Source organism: Euprymna scolopes, chromosome 15 (assembly GCF_053919585.1).
Source record: "Euprymna scolopes isolate OS-2025 chromosome 15, ASM5391958v1, whole genome shotgun sequence".
NCBI classification, from domain to species: Eukaryota; Metazoa; Mollusca; class Cephalopoda; order Sepiida; family Sepiolidae; genus Euprymna; species Euprymna scolopes.
In genome coordinates, this window is record NC_136496.1 from 108,948,187 (window position 1) to 108,960,686 (window position 12,500).

Consider the following 12,500-nt stretch of genomic DNA (forward strand, 5'->3'; position numbering starts at 1 on the left):
TTGGGAATCGATAATCGGAAAAAATAGAACAACAACAGCAAAAACGATTGCAGTAAAACGGTGAGATTTTGACCTTATAAAGCCGAACACTGCAGGTGCGTTTAGAAGTTTTTATCATTGAACAAGCAAAGAGGTTCGGTGTTTAAAATCACAGGTAGGTTTATTTGATAAGACAGAGGAGCGTTCCGAATGTGTTTCCGTTTAGAGCACAAATGAACCATGATACTTGAATCTTACAAGTTAACGTTTACCTCAAGCAAGTATGTAAACATAATTTTATAAAAAAGCAGGTTAGGGTTAGGGTTAGGGTTATCTACAGTTCAATAAAGACTATAATGTATTATATACCAATTTACCATGAAGCTTCCTTTCTGTGTTCCGCGTTGCCTCCCCAGATATAATAGGCAATCAATCGATTTTATTGAAAAAAAATTTGATCGATTTCGATGGCAATAAAAGTATTGGAATTGTAACACATTCATCGATCCTCATAAAATCCCGGAAAACATCGGGTGTCTCTGCTAGTTACTATAAAGCAAAACAAAACTTAATAAATAAAATGAAATGTTTAAAAAAAATATGTACATAAAAGCGTCTACTTATGTGGCTGTTTTTATAATACACGTCAATTATTAAAATCGTGTTGTTTATTTCTTCCTTTCATTTACTTGAAATTAGTCAGTGTTGATGCCCGGTAGAGACAGTATATATACAGATTGTATGGAAAATGACAACAGAACATTGTAATTTTCTAGTATATGTGTAAAGGAGCCCCTGTGAGGCTTTCTTTCATAATGAGAAGCAATTAATGCCTTGTCTTTTTTTTATTTCGTTCGAGCATAAATTTTTGAGTGGCATAAGAGATGCAAGGAAGGCAGGGAGTCTGTAACGGACGATGAGAGATAGAAGGAGTAAGGCATCATAACACCAGTGTTGATAGGCTAAATAAAGAATGTAATGGATAACGACCGTCGTGTGTCTATAGAGACAATAAGTGCACAGTTTGATGTCAATGTGGGAACTATGCACACACGTTTTCGTGAGGAGAATAAGATGTGGAAAATTGTCGCCAAGTTTGTCCCAAATATGCTCAGAGAAGAACGCAGGCTATTTGACCAAGATGGACATTAACGCAATACCTCAACGTAGTAACTAGTTTTGTCTTCTCTGAGCCAGCCTCTCGAACCAAATGTTCTCAAGTCCTTCGCCACCCTTACTCAAGGCACGCCTCCATGCTGGTCTAACTTCGGCTAGCTCCTCCCACACAGATGGACTTTAACGCAATACCTCACCTTCTCTATAGTCCAGACCTTGCTCGCTATGACTTTCGGCTATTCTCTAAATTAAAAAAAAGAAGCTTAGCGGCTGTCGTTATGGGACAATTAGGGAGATGAAAGAGGTATTCGCGAGTGTCAGTGACACGCTCACGCAAGAGGACTTCTATGGGGTTATCCGGAAGTTGTTGGAACGGTACACCTAGTGCATTACAGACGGAGGAGATTACTTTGAAGGAGATTAAATTGCATGTGTGTTATAATAAATGATATAATAATGGCAAGCAAAAGATTAATGCAAGCAACAGTAAACGTAGTCACTAGTTTTGTCTTCTCTGGCCAGCCTCTCGAACCAAAGGTTCTCAAGTCCTTCGCCACCCTTACTTAAGGCACGCCTCTATGCTGATCTAACTTCGGCTTGCTCCTCCCACACATTCACATCGATGCCAAGAGCGATCAGATCCCGTTTGGCCACGTCTTTAAAGCGCAGCACCGGGCGACCGCTGCTTCTTGTTTCATTTGCCAGTTCGCTGTAGGGGATATCCTTAGGGTCACGGCCCTCAGGCATTCTGCGCGGGTGTTTAATCCAACTCGATCGTCGGATCTTGAGTGTCAGGAACAAGGAGCTGCTGCCGGCATGTCTTAGCACCTCTTCGTTGGAGATTCTATCCCACCAATTGATGCCCATGATATTTCGCAAGCATCGGAGATGGTAGACATTCAGTCGTTTCTCGTGAGGAGCATACGTGGCCCAAGTCTCTGCTCCATCCAGTAGGGTACTCAAAACATATCATTCGTAGATGCGGCATTTGTGCGAGGTGAGGTATTTATTGAACCATGCTCTTTCATGTAGTCGGTTGAAAGTAGACGCTGCTCTTCCTATGGCGTTTGTAGCTCCTGTTCAATGAATACTCCCTTGTTGATGTTGGATCCAAGATACGCAAAGTTCTCGACAGCCTCTAGTTCGTGGCCATTGATGGTGATTGGTGATGCATCACCTTGGCGCATCACAACTGTCTTCTTCACACTGATTACCAGTGCGAACTCCGCACAAGAAGCGCTGAATTTATCAAGCGGCCGCTGGAGTCCACTTACGGAGTGCGAGACCAATGCAGCATCGTCTGCAAACAGCACCTCAAGTATTAGGACTGTTCAAATCTTGGTTTTGGCGCGTAGGCGAGACGTTAAAAAGTTCTCCATCAGAGCGAGTATGAATGAACACACTGTCTTCGTCCTCCTGATTTACAAAAGCGTGGTGCAGAAGAACTGAGAAGATGCCAAACAGTGTGGGAGCCAATACACAACCTTGCTTGACTCCACTGCACACGGGGAAGTTGTCAGACGTGTCTCCCTCGAAGAAGACTGCCGCTGTCATGTTGTCATGGAGCAATCTTATCAAAAAGTTGGATAGCCCAATGTTTGTAAGATCGCAAACAGACCATCTCTACTGACCATGTCAAAAGCTTTCGAGAGGTCCACACATGCGATATGGAGAGGTCTACGTTATTTTCTGCATTTTTCCTGGATTTGAAGCACTGAATATATCATGTCCTTGGTTGAGCGCCCGCTGCGGAAGCCGCATTGTGATTCTGGATAAACGCGGTTTGCAATCTGCTGGAGCCTTAGAAGGGGCACTCTGGCAAAGACTTTGCCAGTGACACTGAGTAAAGATATGTGTGTACTATCAATAAAAGTGCGCATACGAAAAAAGTCTGGAAACTTTTTAAAGCCACCTCGTATATTCAGTTTACGAAAACTTAAGAAGTTTAATATTAGCATTCACAGTCTCTGTAGCTGGTATATAGCTAGTGCGAATATATTATTTTTTATATAATTTTTATTATCAAAACACTCCCATATTTCTTCATCTAAAAAAAAGTCCGGAAGGCACCTCGTACACTTTTCTAATCCAAATAACAACCAACATGTTTGAGGACGGTCGAAGGCCAATCTGACTGAAACATTGCACATAAAACACTCAAGAGAAGTACAATAGTCCAATCAATAAAAGTAATATGTTTACAATACTTTGAAAATAATTAAATAAATAAAATATTTATTTTAACGCTAAATGGCGGGGGAAACTGTATGATCTATTTTAGAAATATTATCAGCAAAATTGTCGGCGTGCCGTGAAACAAAGAAACAAATACATTATTATTGTTCTTACATACTTACCTCCCCACAAAGACGCAAACTCGGTTTTTAATGTGAAGAAACCCGGCTCCCTATAACGGAGTGCTCTCAAGAGGAACAAAAATAAAAATTGCTTAAATATAGAAGGATTTCTCATCCACTGATCGAGGTCGGAAAAGGTGAATGTAGCATCAGAACAGATACTGCACTTTGCTCCTAAGCCGAAAGGCAAAGGACCATGGTATTGTTTCTATTTAGTCTACTCCCCACAAGGACACGAGACACGAGGTCGGTTTTTAATGTGGAGAAAATCTAGCTCCTCAAAAACGGGCACTCTGGAGTGAAACAAAAATAACAATTGTCTCCGTCACGAAGGAACCCCCCCATCGACTGACCAAGGACAGAAAAGGTGAAGTCCAGCACCAAAACAGATACTACACTGTTTATTTACTTGCTTCCCCACTGAGCAAATTAGGTACAAGGCGTTTTTTTAATGTGGAGTGTGAAGGAGAGGGGTCCAGCTCCCCCAAGGGGGAACTGGATAGTGACAATTGGTAGGAAAGGTTTCTCCTATATTGACTAATAACTGATTTATACAAGAGCAATGGTCTTATATGTGGAGTTGCCCCTGCATATAGTCTTTGATTGCATAATCTGCCAGAACAGATTCTACACAGTGATCTTGGCCAAGAAAATTTCTGTTGTTCAGAAATAAATACATCTAAAATTGTTGATGTACCGTTAAGTGTAGGTACTGAACAGATCCATAAAGATAAAACGTGGGGGACCAAAAGGTTTGCATTATTCGACCTGCTGTATAATTTCAGCCGCTGTAACGATGAAAGATTAACGTGTAGGTCGGACTGCGGAAGAAAGAGATGCGGGCGAGAGAGGATGGAGAAAGGACTAAAGTCTGTGGATTAGTATGGCAAAGATAATGGCGAAAAGACTGTGTAAGAGAAGAAACAGGAGAAGGAAAGTGTTCGATTTTCTCATCGACAATAATTATTCGGCCTGGGCGGTGGTCTAAGCCGATTTGTACACGTCATCCCAAGCCGAATCGAAAATGTTAAAACGAAAAATGGAAGAATTACGTGACGATTTCAGCAGATTAGCCTGAGACAATTCAGGTTTATCATACTGTCAATAGAAATAGAAATAGAAAGTAATCACAATATATATATATATATATATATATATATATATATATTGTGAAAGCAAAATCAAGACTTCAAAAAGGGTTTTGATGGCATATATATATATATATATATATATATATATATATATATATATATATATGAATATATACAGTTAAAGCCGAAAGTATTGGCACCCTTTCAATTTTTACGTTTTTTGAAGAAAAAAAAAATTATTTTTATTAAAGTGTTGATGAACATTTATATCAACCATCTACAAATCTCCTGAAACACTTTTAGTTTATTATAAAATATTCAAAATAAATATTATTAATGATAACTGACAACAGACGAATTCAAATTTATTGGCACTCTTTATCAATAGCAACTTGCAAAGTCTTTGTTTTTAACAACTTTCAGATGTTTTCTATACGAAATTACTAAATTCTTACACACATCAACAGGAATATTAAACCATTATTCCTTGGCGATATCTTCTAATTCCCTCAGGTTCATTGGTTTCCTTCTTTTCACGTTGGCCTTCACCACATCCCACAAGTTTTCCATTGGATTCAAGTCCGGAATTTGACTTGGCTACTTCATTTATTTCATTATCCAACAACCATTTCTTATCCGATTTAGCCGTATGTTTTGGATCATTGTCCTGTTTGAAGACCCAGTTGGTTCCAAGACTAAAGGCTTCCGCAGAAGGTTTCAGATTTTCAGTCAATATTTTAATATGTTGATCTTGCCTCATGATGCCATCCACAGTGACAAGTTTTCCAGTGCCATTGGCCTAAAAGCAACCCCAAAACATACGGTTTCCTCCACCATACTTCACCGTAGGGACTGTATTCTTTGGGTTGAAGGCGTCTCCTTTCTCCCCCCACACAAACGACGCATTGCTCCCAAAATATCCAATGTTAGTCTCATCTGACCATAAAACTGAACCCCAAAAAGTTGAATCCTTGTCAATAAACTTCCGTGCAAACTCTAATCGGGCTTTAACATGTTTCTTGGAGAGGAGAGCAGTCTTCCTTGGTCGGTACCCCTGAATCATGTGTGACTTCAGTACCCTCCTCAATGCCGAAAAAGAAATTTCAATACCTTGATCGCTCAATTGTTGGACTATTTTCTTACCAGTAATTTTCGGATCCTTTTCCACTTCTAGAATGACTTGTCGTACAGTTCTGGGAGAAAGTTTCTTTTACGGCCTCGAGCCGTCAAGTTTTGAATCGTATTGAAAACACCATACTTCTTGATAATGTTTCTTACTGTTTAAACAGGAACTTCAAAACACTTAGAAATGGATTTGTATCCACTACCTTTCATGTGTGCATCCACTATTTTCTGTTTAACATCGAAACACTGTTCCTTCAGTTTAGCCATCTTTGCAGTCTGGTGTTTTTGATAAAGTAAAGGATTGACTAATGCACGTTATTTATAGAAGGCTTTGGAACGTTCTAGAAGATGATGCAATACCCAAATCATAATAAACAAGTATTATTTTGCAAAAAATATCGTGAATTCTATGATAACAATCATTGGTGCCAATAATGTTGAATTCGTTATCATAAATAATATTTATTTTGAATATTTTATAATAAATTTATTTTGAATATTTTGTTAATTAAATTTATTAAATAGCGGTATCTTAATTAATGTTTCTAGTAAGAGAATTGTTTTTAGAGTTCTATTTAAAATTGTAATTTAATAAATTTTAAACGATAATTATATTGATAACATATTTAATTTATTTGGAATGTTTATTCCAACATCGAATTAAAAAAATTTTTGTAGAGTTTTTTGCCCCTTAGAATTTTCCGAACATTTCATGTGTTTGCTGTTATTATTCTTTAAACAGTTATACAGAAATCGGTAATTTTTTACGATGTGACCCAGCGTCGTTTAATACCTAAAAAAATAAAGATCTACTGCTTCCATCTGAATTCTACAATTTACATTTTTCTTTCTTTTTTCATGTTAATCTCATCGATTACAAACTTAAATTTCTAATTATAAAAGGTAATTTTTTTACGTGACTCAGCGTCGTTTAACCCTTAAAAAAATTAAGACCTACTTTTTTTGCCCTAATACGTTTAAATAGTTTTTATAAATAATATGAAAGAAGAAATTTTGAGAAAAAAAAAGAAAATTAACATTTTAAAGTGGAGGATCGCTTTTCTATATAAATTTAACGTAAAATAAGCACACAGTTTTTGGTCACAAAGCGTTCAACAAGACATGTCATCTCTAGAATTTTTTTTGAAGTTTGCTGATCTTGGGGGGGGAGCAAAACATGACAAATACAGTTCTTTTGTGATGGGGCGGGAATTATATTTGAAACATAAAATAATGATAAATTTAATTAATTTTATGACACTATTATGTACTTTCACCTAACAATTTTATAAAAAAAATAAACCCCACAATATGACAAATTCAATTTTTTGTTTATTTTGGAGGGGGAAGGATTACATTAGAAATATAAAGTAACCAAAAATTTAATTTAATTGTTTTTTTTTATTAATTTTTGGTAGATCTTCATTTCTTAAGGTTCTACCTACTTGGCTATTTTTTTCGCTGCTATTTTTATTGAAACAAAAGTTGTAATGATTTATTTTTAATTATTTATTTTTTAGAGGAGGGGTTTCTTTACAGTACTCAATATCCGGAGAATAGTTTCTTCTATTTGTATCCATTCTTATGAAATATTTGGTAGAGAGCGTATCAGGTACTTATTCTTTTTGGGAGCGAATACATTTTCATGTTTTTATCCGTTCTTTTATTTTTGGAATTGTTGTGAGGGTATCCATATTGACCATGATGAAACTGATTAGTATAACAGGTGTGTTCCAAACAGAACTCTATGTCAACCCAGGCAACGCTGGGTACCCATGATAGTACATATATATATATATATATATATATATATATATATATATATATATATATATATATATATATATATATATATTAATAAAACATGTTAAAAGACATCTTGAAAAAGAGTTAAAAACATATTTAATTTTAAAGCACAAGATAAGTGGATAGTCCTTAATCCGCGGAGTTTCGAAGAAATACTCTCCTTCTCATCAGAGGACAGGAATTAGCAAAATGCAGGATCGGATTTTGCATATAAAAGTATTTAATGAAACTACAAGTGAGTCACAGATCTTACTTGCTTAAAAAAATGGGTGAAGTAAGGGGAATAGGAGTTAAAAGAAAAATTATAAAAAGATTTCACCTGAATGGATAGTCCGGTGAAGGGTAAAAAATCCAAGAATGATAAAATACAAAACGGTCAAATTAAAAATTTCCAATCCAATGGGTAAATTCCAAATGGTCCAAAATGATCCAAAAGGCAGAGTTCCTTTTGGATCATTTTGGACCATTTGATTGGACCGACGGATATAGAAATTATGAAGTAAATTTTAAAAGTAAAATCTAGGTGCAATCCTAATCACACAAGCTGAAATAAGGGATTGATAGCGGGCATATGAATAAAACTATTTAAACAAAAGAAGATTGTTTGTAAATTACACTAAACTTCTTATTGTACTAATTGAATGAATAAAAACGAATAAACTTAAATATTTATAATATGAAGTTATGCTATTCCGCAGAATTCATCCGAGGATGGCATAATATCGTTGACACACTTGTTCCCATTAGCGCACCGAAGTTAAGCAATATTGAGCCCGGCCAGTACTAAAATGAGTGACCATTAGAGAATACCAGGTGCTGTATGTGCTTTTTGCTTATCTCGGTATTATTTCCAGTCGTCCTTGACTTCTTTTTTCCATTGGAATTAAGCAGTGCCAATTCAGGACAAATGTAGTTGGAGATAGCGCAACACTTGCCTCAAAATTATACGCGCATCTACCTTTAGAAGTGGTATAAATGTTTTTTTGACACTGAAAGAAAGCTGATGAATCCTACAACCTTTCAATTTTCGTTTCCTGTTTCCAGGAGATATTAAACACCGACATGGCATGTCAAATTCCATTCAGAAACTTGTTAATTTTATTGTTTCGAAATGGTCTACTTTACTGTCATGTGACAAGTTTCAACCAATCAGACTGTTTCTTTGTCCCACTTTCGTACCTTATGGAATCTTACATTTATTAAAAGTTAGATAGCTATGTTGGTATTATGGACCCGTCGTAAGTCAGTAAACCCTGCTAGTTTTTAATTTTATCCCAGAGAAATAAATTCTGCCGACGTGTGAACATCCAAATAAATCTTACACACACACACACACACACACACACACACACACACACACACACACACACACACACACAGCTAAAACTAAAACTAAAACTCATAATAAAAACAAGTAAACAGAAGAAAAATCCAGACAAAGAAAAATGTGTCCTCGGGATTGTCTTCTCTTCATTTAATTTTCTTCCAACAGAGGGCGCGATTGCTTTTTAAGCTTTTATGTTCTCAGATACTTTGTTTTTATCTCACTGTTCGTTTTTATCACTTTATTTTTTGTTTTTATTTAAAATAAAAAAAAAACGTCTATCTCTAGGCAGAAAAACAAAATAACTATTTGTTTCGTACAGAAATAAATCCAGCCAAATTAATAAAGCAGTAACGTTGAAAATAAACCAAATAATTGCCGCGTAAAAATAATCACTGCCAGCCATTGTCTCGATTAGTTGTTTTACGGAATGTGAGTCGTTTTTATTTACTAAATTCTGAAACGAAAGTCCTATTACAAATGGAAAACTGTATTTATTGGATCATATAACTAATATTTAAGCTAATTATCGCTGTTTTTTTAAAATTGTAAATCCTTTCATTTTAATCGGCGTAATTGTTAGTCTCGTTAAACTAAACAAGTGCGGTCTATGGGAACCGAGTTATCCAAAAAAGCGGACACAAAAACACAAACGGATGACACAAATACAAGCACGATTATCGCCCTTTAATTCTGGCAATATCATCCTTGGCCATAAGAGGGCGATACAGCACTTTCATTTCCGGTTTTGAATTTTTTAAAATCTTTTCGCTGATCCTCTCAACTAAGGCAGATGTGACGAAAACATTTTCCGATTTTCGCAATCAGCTAAACAGACGATCCACGTCTCATCAAGAACTCTGAAGGCCAAAATCGCAAGCAACAAACTATAAATTTTCACAACTTAATACTTGTACAATAATGTAAATAATTTAAATTTAGTTTTAATTATATATATCGGCATATTTCATGTTTCATTACATTGAATAGTAGGTCACGTGACAAATAACTTCGATCTCCTACTTAACAATAGAAGATGGGATCGCTACCACAATAACATGTCCTTAACAGGTCTATGTGGCCAATGCTTTTTATATGATTGTCCATCATATGATAAAGTTGGAATTTGTGGTATTTGCGGCGAAAACAATACATTACTAAATTAAAATATTATAGACTAGCATTTCAACCCGGCGTTGCCCGGGTGTTTGGATGTGTATGTTGAGCAAAAAAACCCGTACCGCAAAGGAGGAAAAGAACGGGGCAAAACTTAACGTTTATGCTGTTACGACCACCGCCAAACTGGAAGCGACATTTTTTTTTACAATTAAGGCTAGACAATCTAAAGGAGAGGATAACTTTAAAAAATATCGGCGAAAAAATCCCCCCTGTAGAAAAGTGCCTAGTTGAAGGGGACGATATTAATGTGTTTAGCCAATTTTTCGATATTTGTCATATGAAAGGTCGAACTTTAAAACGATACTGATCTTGGTAAAATCCGTCGCCTCTATTGAAAGTTTAAGGCAGACATGCAAACAGACATACATACATGCATTTATGTATTGGTAACTAAAAATTTTCAACTCAAACTGATGAAAAAGCTTGCCCTATCTCTGAATACCCTTTATGTAAAATTTCAAATATTTAGACCAGAAATTGTCTGAGTAATTTGGAAGAGACCGCAGAGGTAAATTTTTAAAAACTTTGACCCCTATTATGAACCCTTAAAATTTATTGTTTTGGGCTGAAATCAAGTTATTAAGTTAGATCCATGTCCAAGGAACCTATATCTAAAATTTCAAGTGCGTAGACCCAAAATTGTCGGAGGAATTTGGTAGAGTTCTCAAAGGTGAAATCGTTGAATTTTGACCTCTTAATCCCCAAATTTCTTGCCGAAAACCGATCACATCGATTTTCACAAATTTCAGAATTCTGTATATCAAATTTCGAGTCTGTAGACTAAAAATTGACAGAATTATTGCGTAGGGAATGTACACAGACACACATATACACAGACACACACGCACGTTCACTTTTATATATATATATATAGATATAGATGGGTACATGCATAAATATATATGGAAACACTTTTGTGTTTCCTGTAAACATTTTACGCAAATATTATGCAAGTATAAATCATGTAGAATATCTGCATGAATATAATTACACATAATAGTTAACTAAATATGATTACCCCATAAGAAAACCGAAAAAAACTAATAGGGAATTAATTAAAATGAATGTTTAAAAGAATATGCTAATTAGCTAGATCTTTTGCTGATGGATGCAATTTCACAACCCATACATAACAAAATTGTATTTTCTTTTTAAATAAGTAGAAAATGAGGTTTTTAATATGAATATCAATACAGCCAAAAGGAAAAACGAATTTATAGGAGTACAGATGTTTCCCGTGTCAGTCAGACAACCGTTTTCCAGAGAGAAAAAAAAACTAACAAAAACTCGTATTGATAATAACATTTATTTATAACTGAAATGAAATGAAAATAATTTGTACAAGCGAGGGACTATTTAGCATGCCCATAGAGGTATTACAAAGATAAACTCATTAAAAGCAGATAGATTATCTATTAAGGACACTTGTGAAAAATCGTTGACTTTATGATTTTTTCAATGTTATTGTAATGTTCGACATGCAACACTTCCTTTTAAGAATTTAACGGCCTTTGTGATCTTATTACGTCTACAGAAAACCTACATACATATTTGTTTCTTAGAGGAGTATCGTAGTCACATAAGTTGATGTGAATTATTTTTAGGTCTCTTAAAAGAAACTCAACTCCATATAATAAAAAACATGTACGAAATCAAAACAAAGCGCCCCTTTTAACATTAAGTACATTTATTATAGATTTGAAGTATATTGATGTCCGGCCGTCTCAAGTGTTTTAGAGGAACTTCAATAGTATGAAACGGCCTTGCGTCAGGTAGTGCTACAATTTTTTTTAATAGAAAAAAGAAGATAAAATATAAATACTCTATTTTTAATAACTTCTTATTTAAAAATGTACGCATGCAATTGACGAATTGGTAACATTCCTTCGGACACGAAGATTCAAGGTTTTAAATCAAATTACTAAGACGTGGGGTCAAATGAAATGGGGTTATAGCATTCCGAGATTGGAACCTAACTACCGTGGTCGAGGCGATTAGTAAAGACGTTGTTCACAATTTCGCTACACCTCTTAAACCCGAAGACAGCGTGCACAACCTCATTCTTCAGTTACCACACAGGTAAGATTAAATAAATTATAACGAAATACGCTGCATTGACATTTTTTTTCAAATTTTATTCTTGTTTTGTATTGCATTGGTATCCACCACTACTGATTTCTATCCTTCACGGACAAAATAAATAAATAAATAAATAAAAAGTAAAAATAAACGAAAATTCTATGAGCAGAGTTCATTTTCTAAACCACCCGTCTGTTGAACAAAATACTCGGGGCAACGTTCCGGCTAACTATAACAGGGGCGTTATACTTTAACCAAGTTTCAGCATTACTGATCATCAGAGAGGTATTTGACCATCTACAGAACGCTCCAACACTTAGCAACTGTTATCTTGAGCGGCCTTCGGTCCTTAATAAATGGTGACCCTAATTTTTTATAACTTACTATATATGTATATATATAAGTATACATTAAAAATAATATATATACCGCTCCCGATGTGGG

General features: G+C 35.4%; 1 protein-coding gene across 2 annotated transcripts in view; it reads left to right on the top strand.

Moving 5' to 3' along the window:
• LOC145294062 (uncharacterized) overlaps positions 1 to 12,500 on the top strand; it is a 321,134-nt gene that overhangs the window by 118,108 nt on the left and 190,526 nt on the right. The gene's annotated exons all lie outside the window — the stretch shown is intronic.